This window comes from Equus caballus, chromosome 30 (genome assembly GCF_041296265.1).
Source record: "Equus caballus isolate H_3958 breed thoroughbred chromosome 30, TB-T2T, whole genome shotgun sequence".
NCBI lineage: Eukaryota > Metazoa > Chordata > Mammalia > Perissodactyla > Equidae > Equus > Equus caballus.
The window spans coordinates 30,681,741-30,700,810 of record NC_091713.1 but is presented as its reverse complement, the minus strand read 5'-3'; the positions used below and the strand labels follow the sequence as shown (position 1 = coordinate 30,700,810).

The window sequence follows — 19,070 nt, the reverse complement described above, 5'->3', positions numbered from 1 at the left end:
ATACTCCTTATTTCTTATTTTTGCTCTACTGAATGGCTAGGACCTTTCATCCATTCATTCAACAAATATTTAATGAACACCTATTCTATGCCAGAAAATGTTCTAGGTACTTGGACTATATCAGAGAAAAGGAAACAGTAAATATTCCTTCCTTCATAGAATTTCAAATGTAGACAACAATAAACATGAAATGTATCACATATTAAACTATGTGCATTAGAAGCGCATTTGAAGATAAAAATGATATGGGGATAAAGAGATACAGGTGAAGAGGAGTGCCTGGGTTTGGAAGAGGGGAGGGGAGAGCGCGCAAGTTGCAGGTAAAATCAAGCTCCCAGAGATGGTGGTGAGCAACCCAGTAAACACTTGAAGGCAGTGAAGCATGAACCATGAAGTTTCCAGAAGTAACATCACTGAAGGCAGAAGGAACAGCCTGTGCAAAAGCCTGGCTGGAGCAGAGTGACCACGAGAAAGAATAGTACCCAGGAAAAGCCCAGAGGGAAATGAGAGGCATGGAGTTCCCATGAGGCTTTGCAGGCCGCTGTAAGTATTGGACTTTAAGGAAATGGAGAGTCATTGGGTGATTTGAGCAGAAAAGTGAGGTAAATTAACATAAATGAGAAAAACTTCTCTAGATCCTAACATTGCGATCAGCTCAGGGGGATAAAGGTAGACATAGGGAGAGAAGTCAGGAGGTGTTGCAATGACACAACAAGAGATGCCAGTGGCCCGGACCAAGATCCTAACAGTGGAAGTGTCAAAAAGTAGTTGGATTTTGCATTAAATATAAAATTAAAGCCAACAAGAACGCATTACAGATTGGATGTGCTGTGTAAACAAAAGAGAGGTGTCATAGAATGCACCAAGTTTATGCCAAGTTTTAGAACAATTAGAAGGATGGAATTACCAATAGTGGGAAAATCTAAGATGGGAAACGCTAAGGAAGCAGCAAATGTAATTTCAGAATATTTAAATTTTTCTACAACATAATTTATCTTTAAAAAATATAACTTTGAAATAATTATTAAATAAAAAAATAAACATAGTTTATAAAGGACAATAGAGAAAATGAAAGAAGGAGCCATGAAATATATCAATTATTGATTGTTATGATAGAATTAATGCCAAAAACATTTTGTTTCTGTTTTTCCAGCTTTATTTTGATCATTTGACATATAAAATTGTATAATTTTAAAGAGTACAACATGATGATTTAATATACATTTATATTGTGAAATGATTACCACAATAAGGTTAGGTAACACGTCTCTTACCTCTGTTAAAAACAAGACAAAAGGCCCAAAATGGAGTCACTTATGCTGAGCCCCACATCGCCAAACCAAGACTTAACTTAATTGCAGCTTCAGCTCTCCCAGAAGTGGAATCTTTTTTTTTTCTTTTTTTTTTTTTTTTGAGGAAGATCAGCTCTGAGCTAACTGCTGCCAATCCTCCTTTTTTTGCTGAGGAAGATTGGCCCTGAGCTAACATCCATGCCCATCTTCCTCTACTTTATACGTGGGACACCTACCGCAGCATGGCTTTTTGGCAAGCAGTGCCATGTCTGTACCTGGGATCCGAACCGGCAAACCCTGGGTCTCCGAGAAGCAGAATGTGCGAACTTAACCACTGCGGGCCAGCACCCAGAAAGGGAATCTTAAACAAGCCAACCAGGAATCATCTGATCAACACTAGTTAGGTAATCTGCCTGATAGACCCCTGTCATCACCTAAAAGAACGTAACTTTGCAATAAATAACAAACTGTTTTGCAGAGTATAACTTCCTTAATCTTGCTCCCTGCTGCCTGGAAAACTCATTTTGTACAGCTTTTAGGAGCTCTTTCTTATCTGCTAGATTGGATGCTGCCTGATTCATGAATCGTTGAATAAAGCCAATAAGATCTCTAAAATTTACTCAGGTGAATTTTGTTTTCTAAAATCTCACATAGATTCATTTTTGGGGCATGTGGTGATAACATTTAAGATTTACTCTCTTAGCAACTTTCAAGCATGCCATACAGTTTTTTGCTTCTTTTTTTTAAGATTGGCCCTGAGCTAACATCTGTTGCCAATCTCCCTCTCTTTCTTTCTCCTGAAAGCCCCCCAGCACGTAGTTGTATACCCTAGCTGTAGGTTCTTCTGGTTCCTCTGTGTGGGACACCACCTCAGCATGGCTTGAGGAGCATTGCTATGTCCTCGCCCAGCATCCGAATCGGTGAACTCCGCTCTGCTGAAGCTGAACACGCAAACTTAATCACTCTGCCATGGGTTTTTTTTTGTTGTTGTTTTTTGGGTCTTTTTTTTCTGCTTTTTCTCCCCAAATCCCTTAAGTAGATAGTTGTATATTTTAGTTGTTAGTCTTTCTAGTTGTGGTATCGCCATGGGTTTTGTTAACTATATTCACTGTGCTTTACATTAGACCCTCATAACTCGTTTACTGTATAACTGGAAGTTTGTCCTCTGTGATCACTTCGCCCCCTGACCCTGGCAACCACCAATCTACTCTCTGTTTCTGTAAGTTTTGTTTTTGTTTTTTTTAAGGTTGTACATATAAATGAGACCATACAGTATTTGTCTTTCTCTGTCTGATTTCTCTGTCTAAGCACATTGCCCTCTAAGTCCATCCATGTTGTCACAAATGGCAGGATTTCCTTATTTCTCATTGCTGAATAATATTCCATGGTGTATATATATACCACATTTTCTTTATACATTCATCAGTCAACCAACACTCAGGTTATTTCCATATTAGTTATTGCAAATAATGCTCCAATGAACATGGGAGTATAGACATTTCTTTGAGCCAGTGATTTCATTTCATTTGGTTATATACCCAGAATATGAAGATTGCTAGATCATATGATATTTCTATTTTTAATTTTTTCAGAAAACTCCCTACTGTTTTCCACAGTGGATGTACCAATTTACATTTCCACCAGCAGTATGCAAGAGTTCTCTTTTCTCCACATCCTCATTAACACTTGTTATCTCTTGTTTTTTTGATGATAGCCATTCTAATAGGTGTGAAGTGATCTCTCATTGTGGTCTTGATTTGCATTTCCCTGATGACTAGTGATGTTGAGCACCTCTTCATGTGCCTCTTTGCCATTTGAATATCATCTTTGGAAAAATCTCTATTCTGGTGTTGTATCCATTTTTTAATAAAATTATTGGGATTTTTTGCTATTGAGCTGTGTATGTTCCTTGTATATTTCAGATATTAAACTATTATAAGTGTATGATTTGAAAATATTTTCTCTCATTCTGTGGGTTGCCTTTTCATCTCATTGATTGTTCCCTTTGCTGTGCAGAAGCTTTTCATTCAACATAGTCCCACTTGTGCATTTTTGCTTTTGTTACCTTTGCTTTTAGTGTCATATCCAAGAAATTATTTCCAAGACCAATGTAAATCTGCTTTTTTCCTATGTTTTCTTCTATTAGTTTTATGGTTTCAGATCTTACATTTAAGTCCTTAAACATTTTGAGTTAATTTTTGAGTGGTGTAAGATCGGGGTCCAAATGTGCTTACGTATGTCAATATCTAGTTATCCCAACACCATACATTGAGGAGACTATCCTTCCTCCATTGAATATTTTTGGCTCGCTTGTCAAAAATGTGTGAGTTTATTTCTGGGTTCTTGATTCCATTTCATTGCTCAGTGTCTGTTTTTATGCCAGCACCATGCTGTTTTGATTATTATAACTCTGTAGTACAGTTTGAAATCAAAATGTGTTGCCTCCAGCTTTGTTCTTCCTTTTGAAGATTGCCTCGGCTTTTCAGGGTCTTTTGTGGTTCCATGTGAATTTTTGGATTTTTTTTTCTATTTCTGTAAAAATTCTCTTGAAATTTTGATAGAGACTGCACTAAATCTATAGATTGCTTTGGGTAGTATGGACATTTTGACAATATTAACTCTTTCTATCCATGAATGAAGAATATCTCTCCATTTATTTATATCTTCTTCAATTTCTATCATTAAAGTCTCATTGTTTTCAACGTACAGATCTTTCACCTTCTTGGTTAAATTTATATTCCTAAGTATTTTATTGGACTTTTCTGGTTGTTGTGTTGGTTTTTGCTTTTTTGCTGAGGAAGATTCGCCCTGAGCTAACATCTGTGCCAATCTTCCTCTATTTCATATGTGGGTCACCACCACAGCATGGCTGCCAATGAGTGGTGTAGGTCCATGCCTGAGAACCAAATCCAGGCTGCTGAAGTGTAGCACACTGAATTTAATCACTAAGCCATGGGCCAGCCCCAGTATTTTACTGTTTTTAATGCTATTGTAAATAGGATTGATTTCTTTATTTCTCTTTCAGATAGTTCATTGTTACTGTACAGAAATACGACTGATTTTTTTTTTGATGAAGATTAGCCCTGAGCTAACATCTGCTGCCAATCTTCCTCTTTTTGCTGCTGAGAAAGACTGGCCCTGAGCTAACATTCAGGCCCATCTTCCTCTACTTTATATGTGGGATGCCTGCCACAGCATGGCTTGATAAGTGGTGTGTAGGTCCACACCTGGGATCTGAAACAGTGAACCCCAGGCTGCCGAAGCAGAACATGCAAACTTAACTGCTGTGCCACTGGGCCGACCCTACAACTTTTGTATGTTGATTTTGTATCCTGCCAAATGGGGCTATAGCCTAGTCCACAGGGATTTGAAGCCAGTTCCATGTAGCCAGGACCATGTTCAGTGTGTCAGCCACCTTGGTGCAGGCCTGCCTTCTCAAAAGGACTCTCCTCAGTCTTGGACAGCCCTGGGGTTTCACAATCCCCTACCTGGATCCCAAAGCCCCCACAAAGGCACTTTGGTCCATGGATGGTTGCCAAATTATTTTTGTTGAGGAGGGATATGAGTGGGGACATCTTATTTTGTCATCTTGCTGACATCACTCTCCATTTCTTTAAATAAATATAAATTGCTCTAATTCCCTTTCTAAAAGACCAAGCTTCCCCAATAAGCTTAAAAATATATGCTATTTACAAGAAAAACCAATGATAAAAATTTACAGAAGATCAAAAATGTGTAAAGTATGCCCAAAACATATAAATACAAAGAAAGCAGAATGTGAATACAATATTAGCTAAAGTGGGATTCAAGATAAAAACCATTACATTTTTAAAATATTAAATTTAAAGGAGTCATTTGCTGTTGATACAAGTTTCCATCTCTAGTGATTATATAAAATTAGTGAACATGTAGGTATGTAGTGAACATGGAATGAAAATGTATAAAAATATGTAAAAACTGTCTTTGCTTCTCAGATGTTGAAGTTCAATAAAACCCATACTTATTTTCACACACTGACATCCTAAGTCTCTTTCTTATTTTCATCTTTCATACAGCAGCTCTCTAACGATAATTCAAGCTATCCCAAACTGGCATTGCCTGCCAGCCAATGCTGTAGGGACTCCACTCCTGGCCAAGACAGCATGAGTGTTGACAGGTGAGCACTTTTAATGGCACCAGCTGTTGGCAGAGATGAGAAGCCCCCTTACCACCCACAGAACTTTCTGTTACACAATCAGTATGCCTCGTGAACTATAAGGAGGCCACAAGAATGAAGGGCAGCAGCACAAAAATTATGTATGAACAAGACTACATTTTAGTCCATGGATTGTTGCAACGCTGGTTTTTCTTTTTAACTTAGTAACGCAAAATTTTGCTAAATGCTGAGTAAGTTTGGGACTCGGGGAAAACAGCCGTAGCTGCTTATGCATACTTGAAAAATAGATATTTACAGAAGTCGGCATTTGAAATGTAAGTGACTAGTCTGCATCCTAAGCAGCCAAATGGGTTGAACAAATTACACTTTATTGGTTCTCCTGCCTGCAGGAGGCTTAAACTTTCTGTGCTGCATATCTCAGACATGGCTGTTAAGTTGTTGTGGTCACAGAAAGGGAGGCAGAAAGGAAAGGACTGTGTGTCACTTCCTAGGAGATGTTTTAATAGCCAGCACATGCTTTGACAATTTCTTTTCTCCCTCAGCTATACTTACCACCAATATTCGCACAGCACCTGATACGTTATTCTGGATCCCAGCGTGAGGGCTATGATGAAATTGAGCAGAACCCCAGGCCAGCTCATACATGCATATGGCATGGGCGAGAAACAAATTTTTGTTGCTGTTTTAAATTTGTCAAGACAACGTAGCTTCTGTTTTGAATAATAAACCAAACTTGGAAAATCCCCCCCCACCCTGTTCAGACTATTGCAGACTACTGACTGTTTCACGCATTTCACATTGTTCAGAGTAACTGAACAAAAGCCTAAATGCACTTCGACGTGTGGACGGTTTTAATTGACACGGCATTGAGGAGAGTGGTTTCGACCTTAGCGACAGCCCTAGAAAGCACTCATGGGGCACCGGGGTAAATACACACATTCACATCGTATGCTTCACTTGTCTGTGGTTTAAAACAATTACCATTTGCTGTGCTCAGAATGTAAATTCTCTTTAAATGGGAACACGCACCATCAAGCCTTCCTTAGACTTTTATCTTCAGAAAAGAACCTCTCGTTTTTAAAATTTCACTTTTATTCTGAACTACTTATTTGACCTGCCACAACTAAAATTTAATATAATCTGGAAAGACAATGGTCTCATGTTTTTCTGTCTACCTTGGGTGTTAAAACCCATTCGATCTGGAAGCTATCCAGAAAAAAAAAAAAAAAAAAAAAGGATGTTTATCTAAATGTTCAGAGTCCAAATGGTAAAATAATCAGGTGCACCTATATTATAGGATCAAAACAGTGACTATGCTAATGAGCTCAGCAAATTCTGTCAATTAGGGATGAAGGAAGAGCTACATTATTTGTCAGCTTGACAGAGGCCACAGACCTCTGATTTCCTGCGTGACTTCATTTGTCTTTATATCACTCTGCAACATTTTCAAAGAATACTCCTCTCATTCTATTCTGAAAGCAAAATTCTAAAATGGTTATTTGGTTTACTATTACTGCATTTTTGCCGTTAAAGAACAAAGTGACACAGAAAGATCAGATTGCTCGGCCAAGAACACAGAGCTATATATTGGGGCATAAAGATAACACCACAGATCTCTAGTCTAGTTCTTGTATCTCACAACTTCCTTATAGTTACGCCTCTTCCTATTTGATTAGCCAATTTCTTAACTTGGTTGTGAAAATTGTCAAACTGGAGAACAGCCAGACTTGCACTTCATTTCTGTATATGCCCTAACTAAGCATCTGAGACAGGCTTTCTTGAATAGTAATAAAAAAGGGATATTTTTAAGAATGTGTAGGAAATACTTGGGGGCTCCAAGCATCATTTGAAGTCTTAGTCACAGAATCCTCCTTCTTTTTGGAAGCACAATTCTTTCAAGCATTTAACAGGCTTCATTTCTACCTAATGCCAATCTTCTCCCCGCGCCTATAACCAAACTCAGAATTCTGGTTCTTGGACATAGATCCCCAAACTGCTCTATTTCTTTGCTCTCTTGCCTTCATGCCCTCTCAAATGAGTGGTCATGCACGTTGATCTTTTTGGTTTCAGTAGACGAACCACACCCTTGAGCGTTTGCCCTTAATTCGTTTTACGTCATTAAGAACTTTTGTTTGGGCCCGTTGTCTTAAGTTGAACTTTGCCTTGAGGCTCAATAATCTATTGAGGATAATTAACAACAGGTGTGGAAACCATACTCTCAATTTGGTCTTTGGCAAAAGGCTGAGCTTTAACAACTGAAGGTCGCTCAGAGTTTTCTCAAGTGTTTCTCATAGTCTCCTGCCATTTGAGTTTAAGAAGAACTTGCCTTTTCGAGCCCCATTTCTGAATGTTCTATATTTCTTTTAGTTCTTGTTTGCAAATTAGCGAATTCTTTCTACATTTATCTCTTTCTTATGATACTATGTTAAACACGGCCAACAGCACACAAGATGAACAAATAATATTCTGTTCTTTAACCTCTCCCCCAAAGCCAGAAATTCATTTTGTCCATGACTTGCCTCCCATATCACCAGAGGTAACTATTTTACTGTATGATTTGCCACTGAATGACACGAGTCAACACCACTCAAGCCTCTGATACATGTATTGCTTCAGGTAAGCCAATGATCCATACTTTCATTATTTCTGTTATAACAACCTCCAAATCCTGACACTAATTTTTTTTCCTGAGGAAGATTCCCCCTGACCTAACATCTGTTGCCAATCTTCCTCTTTTTACTTCAGCAAGATTAGCCCTGAGCTAACACCTGTGCCAGTCTTCCTCCATTTTGTATGTGGGTCACTGCCACAGCATGGCTGACAAGCAGTGTAGGTCCACACTGGGGATGGGGATCTGAACCCACAAACTCGGGCCACAGAAGTGGAGCACACGAATTTAACCATTAGGCCATGGGGCCAGCCCTCTGATAAAGTAATTTTTATCCCAGTCTATAGGAGTGTTTTTTTCATAATGAATTATAATAATTCTTAATAATTTTGGAATATGAACCTATTATATGACTTCTCCTTTTTACTTTTTTTTGTGTGTGTGTGAGGAAGATTGGCCCTGAGCTAACATCTGTGGCCAATCTTCCTATTTTTGCTTGAGGGAGATGGTCCCTGAGATAACGTTCATGCCCATCTTCCTCCACTTTGTATATGAGATGCCTCCACAGCATGGCTTGATGAGCAGTGCATAGGTCCACACCCAGGATCTGAATCTGTGAGCCCCAGGCCGCCAAAGTGGAGTGTGTGAATTTGACCACTATGCCTCCAGGCCAGCCTCTCCTTTTTACTTTCTAATGGTGTCTTTGGATGAAGTGAAACTTTCAATATCAGTGTATACCAGTGATGCTCAATGTACTTTTAATTTATTTAGGCCAATATACCACTATAAATTACATGAATCTAGAAATCTAAGGGTAGAGCTAGTAATTGCTTAATAGAAATTGGCTAATGAATGTATTCAGACATCAAGACAACTATGCTTATAAGGCTTATGTCTGTTCACTCAACATTGATTCTTTTTTTTTTTTTTGGAGGAAGATTAGCCGTGAGTTAACATGTGCTGCCAATCCTCCTCTTTTTGCTGAGGAAGACTGTCCCTGAGCTAACATCCATGCCCATCTTCCTCTACTTTATATGTGGGACGCCTACCACAGCATGGCTTCCAAGTGGTGCCATGTCTGCACCCAGGATCTGAACCGGGGAACCCCGGGTGGCCAAAGCAGAACAAGTGAACTTAACTGCTGCGTCACGAGGTCAGCCCATCATCACTGATTCTTAAAAAAAAAATCTTTTTGGGGGGGGGCTTAAAAAACAGAAATTTATTCTCTCAGAGGCTTCAGGCCAGAAGTTCAACATCAGGTTCACTGGGTCAAAATCAAGAGCCACTCTCCTCTGGAGTGTTGGCAAGGCCACATGTCTTCAGGAAGCTATAGGGAAGAATCCATTCCTTGCCTCTTCCAGCTTCTACTTGCTGCCAAAATTCTTGATCTGTGGCCAGCACTCCAATCTCTGCCTCCATCTTCACGTTGCCTTCCCTTCCATGTGTGTCATCTCCCTCCTCAGTCATTTCTGACCTCCTCTACACCTCTTGTCCCCTCTTGCGGGGGAATTCTTAAGATTGCATGCCACCTCTCAGCTCTGCAAAGCCAGACCAAACATTGAGAGCCACCCATTTGATTTCCCTAGGGTAGTTCCCTAAAATACTCAAGTTTGTGTGTTTTCTCCCAACCCTGCAGATTCAGGCAGGCTTTCTGCACAAGCTCGCAAGCCATCTGCAAAGTCTTGCTCTCCCCATCTACAGAGATGTGTGTGGAGCCAGCCACGAGGCAGGAGGGGGTGAAGCACATAAGGCATTGGGGTTGCCCATGGGCCAGTTGGACACAGGAGAAGTGTCCCAAATGGCTCATGGGCAGGCTTCTTGATGATGGCCGTGATGCTTCTACAGCCCCCTGATGAGTTCCAAGCCCTGTTTGCTAGGCTCCCAGCCTCACTTCACCTCTCAAGCATGCCAATTACCTCAGGATTCTGAGTGGGATGAGAAAAGTAGGCTTCTTGGGCAGTGTTCTGCACAGCTGGAAGGCACTCACTCACTATGCTCTCACTTTCTCCCATTGTAGGTATCGTGGGTCAAGGAGGGTCTCTTGGCACTGAGCTTTGCTGCCTTGGAAGACGGTTGATGCAGGTAAAGTGAAACTGTTCTTCTTGCCCTATTCCATGTGTCTATTCTTGGGTATTTGCTCCAACAATGTGCTATCATTTCTCCACTGGACTCCCACAAAGGTATCCTCACCCATGAGTGGTTGATAAAATCAATGTTGTATGGGTAGATAATGGCGGAAAACTATTCTGCCATCTTGCTGACATCCCTCAAAAAAAAATCTATTATAAAAAATGTAGAATGCTCAAAGCACATATGATATGAGTATAATAGCAATGGCTTTACAATTCAACACCATTCATAATATGACTATAATTTTCTTAAGCTCTCATTCTTTAATATTACACATAAATATGCTGAATTATGTTTAAAAAATTAAATGCACTCACTTCATCTGGCAGTTTCTAACTCCTCATTTCTTTAAACTAAATTAAATAGAAGTTCTTCAAAAGCTGTGACAGACATCACAATCAATATTTAGACATTATCTGGTTCCTATCAGGCACTGTTGTCACATTAACAGGCAACTTCATTAGAGGCTTTGGAAATCAAATATCTGGGTTCAAACTTGCTAAGGAACCTGCTCTAAGACTCAGAGATAGTAATCAGAGCAGAGGTATCATACAAATAAATGGTTGTTGGATAACAAGAGCACAACGGCATTTATCTGTATAAAATCTGACATCAAGTTGAATAAGAAGGCAGAATTAAATAAATGAGTTCATAACAAATAATTGAAATTCATGCGATCTTTCAAAAAAAAATCTTAGTTTCCCTGCCATAATATTCACCTTCTCCAGCCTTGAAGTTTTCTCTTCCAAACTTCCCATTAAATCCTCACTGAGTATTTGAGACCATCTTTAAACCCATATTGATTTAATTCTAACAGAAATCACTCTAACTTTTCAACCCTTTAGTGGAATAATCTTCCATCCAAACAATATAAAAATTCCTGTGAAAACCTCGTACAATACAGAAATACAATTCTTTTCAAGAACACTTCTGGATAGTTATAAAATAGTCAGTGAGTCCGTAGTACATTAAATTTGAATCTCAGAGAACCATCAGAAAGCAAAATATTTAGCACCAAAATAAGCATTTAATAGGAAAGTATGCTGGAAGAATATGAAACAGTCATGTATTCTATTTCTATTTGAAGTTTTGTTAAGTTGTTTGCCTAAAATCAGGGAAAAAACAGCGCTTTAGTAAAAAAAAGTCATTCTTATTTCCATATTTTCAAATGACCAGTTTGGACGGATGACCTGCTTCCATTCTGTTTTAGTTATAGGTGGAGAGCCTCATATTTTCCTATGGCTACACGACTAGCTTTTATTTTAAACTTTATAGGTTCAAAAATACTTGAAGCTGTCAAGTAAATTCAAAAGGCATGTTGGCATAACGTTGAATGTTTAAAATACTTTTAAATAGCGGTCTTTATAGAAAAAAATCAAAGCAATGTAAATTAATCCATTAAGGCAGGAGAAAATTAGGAAGAGGGGGAGAAGGGAAGAGAGAGTAGGAGGAGAGACAGAAAGGCCAGAAGGGAGCAGAAGAAGGAGGGGTGGGAAAAAGGAGAGGACAGGAGAGGGAGTAAGAGGGATGGAAGGCAGAGTGGACAGAAAGAGAGAAAAGGTAGGTAGCTTGCCATCCACTAAGGAGACAATTATACTTGAAAAATATGTCACTGAATCAGATGCATATCAAATAAAAATGTTAATCTTCTTAGCATGAACTTAAAAGTCTTGTATTATCTGAATCCTGCCCTAGTCTCAACTCTTAGCACTTTCCAATATAAACTCTCAACTCTAATCATACCACATTAGCTACAATTGATGACTATACCAACCTCTCTCAGACCACCGGGCACTTTGGTCGTCCCTTTTTCTCCCTCTCTTGCTTCCCTTTCCATACTCTCGTCTCTAACCTTCTAGGCCTACAATTATTCTTGAATATCAGCTCCAATCTTGACTCTCTGTTAAATGTTCCCTGAGCTGCCTGGCTCTTCAGAAAAATGTGTGTCCCCTCCTCCATTCTCCTTTAGCAACTTGTGGAAGCCTCTGTTCCAGAACCTAACATTTGCATGGTGCTGTCAACAAATATGAGCTTCATAGGTATTGGAACCACATCTTAACCATTGCCATACCCTCAGCAAAGGATACACTCCTCAACTCCTAGGAAGTAATAAATGTTTGCTATTATGAACATTAGTCGATGTTAATTATTATGAGATTGAGTGAATGAGCAAATCTAATTATGAATTAAATTCCCTTTAAACAAAGTCATATAAATTAATTATGCAATTCATTTATATTGGTCAAATTTGCTTGATAATTTCCAACACTTTCTTATAGTTTGTTGATTATGGACCTAGACTCACATTTAATTATTGCAAAAGGAACTTTTCACGATGTAGCCAGAATGCTGTGAATATGAAGTCTACAGAGAGTTCACAAAGTGCAAAAACATGCCAATTCTGTACAAAATAAGGTCTGTGGAGCTCAGGGTGCTGTTGCTGCTGAGTTTGCAGGAGCATTTGGTAATTAATCCAAGCTTTGGGGAATCCCAAATGTTGGCAAACATGGTTTAAATTTTAAATCTGTTGTTGAAGGGGCTTTCCGGAGTAGAGATCATGCTATAAGGAAAAAATATATTTGAGCTGAACTTGCATTTCTCATTTGGTCAAATGAGTACCACACATATTTATGGAAATACAGTTTGATTTCATCAAAGCTTGCTTGAGAATTCCAGTGAATATAACATAAAACATTTCTGTATAATGATTTGATTATGCATGAGTTAGCTAGTGGCTATAAATTAATTTTTAAATTTCTTATATTGGATACTACTTGGTTTTATAATATTAACTTGGGATTTGTTGTAAGTAAAGGATTTGTTTGGCACCCTCTGTCTCAGAAATGTGAGTCTACTTGTGGATATTGACTGGGCAACTACATAATGTTTTCTGCAGCACAGGACCGAATATAACCACATCAAACAAGTCCAGGGCAGAAGGGAATATGCAAAATACCTGGTATGTGTAAATGAGCTGAAATACATTCAGCTGGGCACCTCAAAACCAGGAAGTTGGAAAGACATGGAGGAATTTCAGAGACACAGCAAAATGACTTTGGGAAGGATGAGTGATTCATAAATCAGATTAAATCCTTCGATATGACGGATAAAAGACGTCTAAAATTGTAATAACCTATCACAAACATTTGAGAAGCACAAATATCAACAAGAAAGGGAAAAATCATCATGGTCATAAACCAAAATGTAAACCATTTAAAGATAGAACAACTGAACTATATTCAAAGCTGGGAAAAGTTGGCCCAAAGAATGATCCTTCACTATAACTTACGAAAATCTCTAGAGGGTAGGGTAATGTGAATCAAATACTAGAAAGAGTAACAGATAATTCTGGTATAATATAGAGTCAAAAAATTATAGTTGCTTATTTTTGGAAGGGACCGCAAAGGTTATCTTTTCTACAGCATATCCAACGCTTAATACATTTGCAAACATAGTTTGTAGACTTCCAAAGATAAAAAGACAATCTACGAATTGTATTCCTATTTGGGGGAGTGGGGAATCTCTAATCACTATTATCACTAATCTACTGCTAGCAACAGCATGTTGAAATAGACATAAAAATAAACGGTTACAATGCAATGAGAAAACATCCACTTCCAGATGCAAGACTTCTTCCCTGGCACCACAGCACTAGATCGCTCTGTAACTGTCAAAACACATGGAGAAAAAGCTAAGTGCCCCTTATCTCTTTACAAATAGCCCTGTGCTATTCTAGCACGTTCCATACTATTTTTCAATTTTTGATTGCCTTGTTAGCGTGCCCTTCTGAACTTAAGCTGTCTGAAGACTGTGTTTTCATCTTTTTATTGGTAGTACTTGACACAATGCCTAGAAAACCATTAGTTACTCAATAAATGTTTTTGGACTATAAACATGGGAGTTCGGGAAGCTCAGCTCATTGGAAATTATGATAGTCAAGAAAAGTATTAAGGACTATTTTGGCTTGCATAGATTCATAGGCAACAGTTAGACTTTGGATAGTTCAAGGTGAATGAGGAGGGCATTCCACATGATGAAATCTTAAAAAATGGTCAGATGTCTCTGGATTTTTTATGGCATTTTTTATCTTTTGCTACCACCAGCATGGATAACTATCTAACCTTTAGATATTTCATTTATCTTTAGATGACTATATAAGCATAAAGAAAACTTTTCTGAGGATTTAGAGGGATTCGCTTTCCTTAACTATTTACAATGTAGTAAATACAGTTATAAATGGAAGTTCGGCAGGATATTTTCCATGTCCCTCCCTCCCTTCATCCCCATTAAAAATATGGATAAGAAAGATTAACATAGCAGCTAACAATTTACGCTAATACTATTTATTTAGTGAATAATTTATTATTTAAGTATTGTATGTAGCAGACCATCCCCCTTACACAGACACACACACAAGGAAGAAGAAAAGAAAAATCATAAGACTAATCTGAAAGGAAGCCCACTCTAAGGATCTGAGCTAGGAACCTCTCAGGGGTCCAGGGTATCAGATTTGCTGGATCCTGAGTTTCTAAGAAATCTTCCTATGGTGGCCCTCACAATAATCTACCTGTACACTGATTCCTCATGTATATTTGTTGAATTCAATGCATTCTTCACAATTCCCCACTGAGAATAAAGAAGTACTGTGATAGTAAAATGCACATTGAAGCATATAAGTATCTTAAGAAGGAAAATATATAAATCGGGTCAGACAGGGAAGAGGGTAAGGAAATTGGGAGAATCATTTTATCAATTATTGGCAATCATCATGATGTATGTTTGGAATCGGTATAAGAAAGAAATTTCTAATAATTAGAGCTATTCAAGATGAAATCGTTTCAGAGAGTAATGAACTCTAATGATGGGAAGTGCTCAAGCAGAAGCTAAAGGACCATCTGTCAGGGATGCTGTAGAAAGCAGCCTTTCATTGAGTAGGAGGTTATGTAAATTATCTCTAAGGCTATTTCCAACTCTGGAGATTCTGTAATTCACTGAAGTAGAGCTTGAAGAAAACCCCAAAGAACTATTAAATAACTCTGTATCACCAATAGATATCCCAGCAGTTAATTTCAAACCAACCATTAACTTCATCTAAGCATTTAATTTGTCTCAGAAATTTGAAGAAAATGGCCATAAAAAAGGAAACAGAAAAATCCCTTACCTGCATGGATGATCTACTTAAATGGTTTTCAGCTTGCGCTCTTCAGATCGCCCGGGGAGAGAGGGAAATCTTGGACCTACTTCAGAGGCAGCCTTGAGGCAGGAAGAATTGGAGGGCAGAAAAGGGAACCTAAACACGTGAGGATTCAGATCCCCGGGACCCACTATAAGCAGGGCAGCTCACCTTTATTTCTTTAAATATTAAACTTCTAGTAACAAATATTATTTGAAGAAGAGAATTCGTGGCTTAGGAATTTTGATCAGCACTGACATTGTTCATTTAAGAATAACACAATTTCTGGTTAAATGAGCATTTTAAAAAAACATCACAGCAAGTAACAGAATATTGCAGATCCATTGTGAAAGTTATAGAAAGAAAATAGTTTTGCCCCAGGGCCAAACAATTTAAACATGCTATTTGAGTGGCTATTTCAATACTCAACATTTTGGTCCACTAGAATGTATGGATCATAGGTATTTGAGGGGATCAATAACTACAAATTTTGTTCATTGATATATTCCATGAATCTAGAAAAATGCTTGGTATGGTTAGTGATCATTGAAGTTTCTTGAACTAATTAACAGAAATGTCAGTGTTTTCCCAATTTAGGCTAATTTTTTAAATATTACATTGAATGTTCTGTTTTTAGCTAGGATGTAGGAGTTCATAAAAGAGCATCACTTCAGCCTTCACTCTGAGAAAACAGTGGGTAAAATAAAATATTATATATTTCTTCAACTCCACTGAAGAACTGTGGGTATAAAGAAAACCAGAAAGGGATGAGCTCTCTCTTAAAAGTAGCCACTTTTAAGCATGGAATATTAGCTAATTCCGAGGCACACTGAGAAAGAGTTAGCCTTCTTTCAGCAAAAAAGTTTTGCTGGTAAAAGGAAGAACTAGCAAAATTTTCATAGCCATGCATTTGCTGGTATGATGGATACAAATCTGAAGGAGTCCCAAATACAGAGCTTGTCCTCTTGTCCACTAATTTTACCCCAGAGAAAATTTGTAGAATAAGTGACATTGCTGGAACCTAATAGAAAGGCTGGGCAGAGGAAGAGCTTACCATCTAACGGTGCAAATGGAAGCAGCCTGCTCCCACCCCAAAGACATCTGAGACCAGAGCTGAACTGATAGTCATTAATCCAGCCCAGATGCAATTCAACTCCTCATTAGATCAAAAAGACCAAACCCTCACCCTAGCTAGCTGGCAAGGAAAGTACAAGATCTTTCTGAAAGGCAATGTTATCTGCTTCAGTCTCCATTGTTCTTTTTTATACACTCAATAGCATACAATAAAAATTTATGAGACCTATGAAGGCATAGACAAATCTGACCCATAATCAAAAGAAAAAACTGCTAACAGAAGTGGATCCAAGAATGACCCAGATTCAGACCCAGATGTTGGATTTAGCAGACAATTATGTGTGTGTGTTTGTGTAACTTTGAGTAAATATTTTTCAAAGCGTATTAAAAGGTAAGAATTCCACAAATTCTAAAACTATAAAACCTAAAAAATACCCGAAAAGGAATTCTAGAGCTAAGAAAAACTGCATATTTGAAATAAGGAAATCATCGCATGGGTTTACAACAGACTAGCTACAATGAAGAAAGGAGTAGTGAACGCAAAGAGGGCCTGATAGAAATTATTCAAATAGAAGCACAGGAAAAAAACAGAACCAGGGCCTCGGAGATCCATGGAATGAGAAATATTTATATTATCTCCAACAGACGTTTATATTGGAGCCCCAGACTGAGAGGATAGACAGAGCCTGAGAAAGAGTCCAGCCATGATATTTCCAATTTTCTAAAATTAAAGAAATTCATGAACCCATATGTTCAAGAAACTCGGTGAACCCTTTGTAGGACAAAGCAAACAACAACAACAAACCCATGGGCATATCATAGTTTTAAAACCAAAAATAATGGAACTTAAGAGCAGCTGGTGGGTCACATTATGTTCAGGGTGAAAGAATACAGCTAAAAGATCAAAGATTTACAACTTTAAAATGCTGAAAGAAAAAAGAAATGTTCATCTTGCATTCTGTGCCCAATGAAAATATCTTTCAAATATGAGAGCAATTAAAGAAACTTTCAGACAAATAAAAGCTGGTATAATTTGCCTCGAGAAAACTCCACTGTTAGAAACCCTAAAGAATGTTCTTCTGTCAAAAGGAAATGATCCAAGATAAGAGCCCAGATGGCAAAATGGAATAAAGAGAACCAGAAAGGGATAGTAAGTGAGAAAACATAAAATATTATTTTAAAAGTTTATTTAGAAGAATATTGACTGTGTGAAACAAGTGCGATAATATATCGTGGTACATACAGCACGTGTAGGAGTAACAATATGCCAACAATAGCTCAAAGAATAGGAATGGGAGTGCTGCATGGTTTTTATGGTGATTGTAAAGTAGAATAATAATTCAAAGTGGATTGAGATAAGTATTTAATCTCCTGCGTAACCACTAAGAATATAATACAAAAATGAATAGCAAAAGAGCCAATGGAGGGATAACGTGAAATAGGAGCATATCCAATTAATCCCAAGGGAGGGAGAAAAGGAGGCAGGAAGAAACAGAGAATAAACGACACAAGCAGAGAACAAACAGGAAGAGTGTGGACTTAAATCCAAATCTATTTATCATATTAAATGTAAATAGATTAAACATTCCAATTAAAGTATGGAGATTATTAGATTGCTGTTTACAATTATCTGCTATTTACGAGACATACTTAAATATAAGGACATGATGAAAAGGATGGAAAAGATAAACCATGCAGGCGCTAATCTTAAGAAATAAAGTATAGCTATATTCATAGCACACAAAGCAAACTTCAACACCGGAAGTATGGTGCAGGTGAAGCAGGGTGTGTCATAATAGTCATGAGTCGCTTAACGACAGGGACACATTCTGAGAAGTGTGTCGTCAGGCAATTTCATCGTTGTGCGAACATCACGGAGCATACTTACATACACCTAGATGGTACAACCTACTACGTGCCTGGGCTATATGGTGCTAATCTTATGGGACCACTGTTGTATATGCGGTCCATGGTTCACCAAAAGGTTGTCGCCAGGCATGTGACTGCAATACAATACACAAGTAATAAGGAGGGGTTTTCTTCTTTTTCCTCTCAACGCCCTGAATTTTCCAACATCACCTCTTTATCCTAAAAACAATAGTGTGTGAGCTTCAGGATTGCTTCAACCTTCAAACAAATCTGCTACTAAACATCCAGGACCACAGCCAAAACTTTGAGACATTCTTACCTCTTTCTGGGGGACCGGCCTGGTGGCGCAGTGGTTAAGTTCGCAGGTTCCACTTCTGGCCTGAGGTTTGCCAGTTGGAATCCTGGGTGCACACCTATGCACCCCTTGTCAAGCCATGCTGTGGCAGTCGTCCCACATATGAAGTAGAGGAAGATGGGCACAGATGTTAGCTCAGGGCTAATCTTCCTCAAAAAAAAAAAAAAAAGTAACTGAGTTATTTCTCATTTTTGTTACTTAGAAAACTACTCTCATCTGGTGCTTATACTTTTTCCCAAATTAAAGCTTTACCGAATTTTAATTCTCAGGATAATATTTTTAAATAAAGCCGGTTTAAGTATTAGGAAATAAGTCATAAGATGTACCAGTTTACTGACCAAGCGCTAGGGAGGTCGAAGAAAAATAACTCCTGTCACTGAGCACCCACAGTTTAGTTACAGAGACAAATAAGC

At 38.2% G+C, this 19,070-nt stretch overlaps 1 long non-coding RNA gene across 1 annotated transcript in view; it reads right to left on the bottom strand.

Moving 5' to 3' along the window:
• The window catches only part of LOC138921541 (uncharacterized), a 66,329-nt gene extending 47,526 nt beyond the window's left edge, over positions 1–18,803 (bottom strand). The window contains exon 1 of the long non-coding RNA XR_011434180.1: positions 18,622–18,803. This is a non-coding gene — a long non-coding RNA (uncharacterized lncRNA). The remainder of the gene's footprint in view (positions 1–18,621) is intronic.
• Positions 18,804–19,070: the final 267 nt, after the last annotated feature.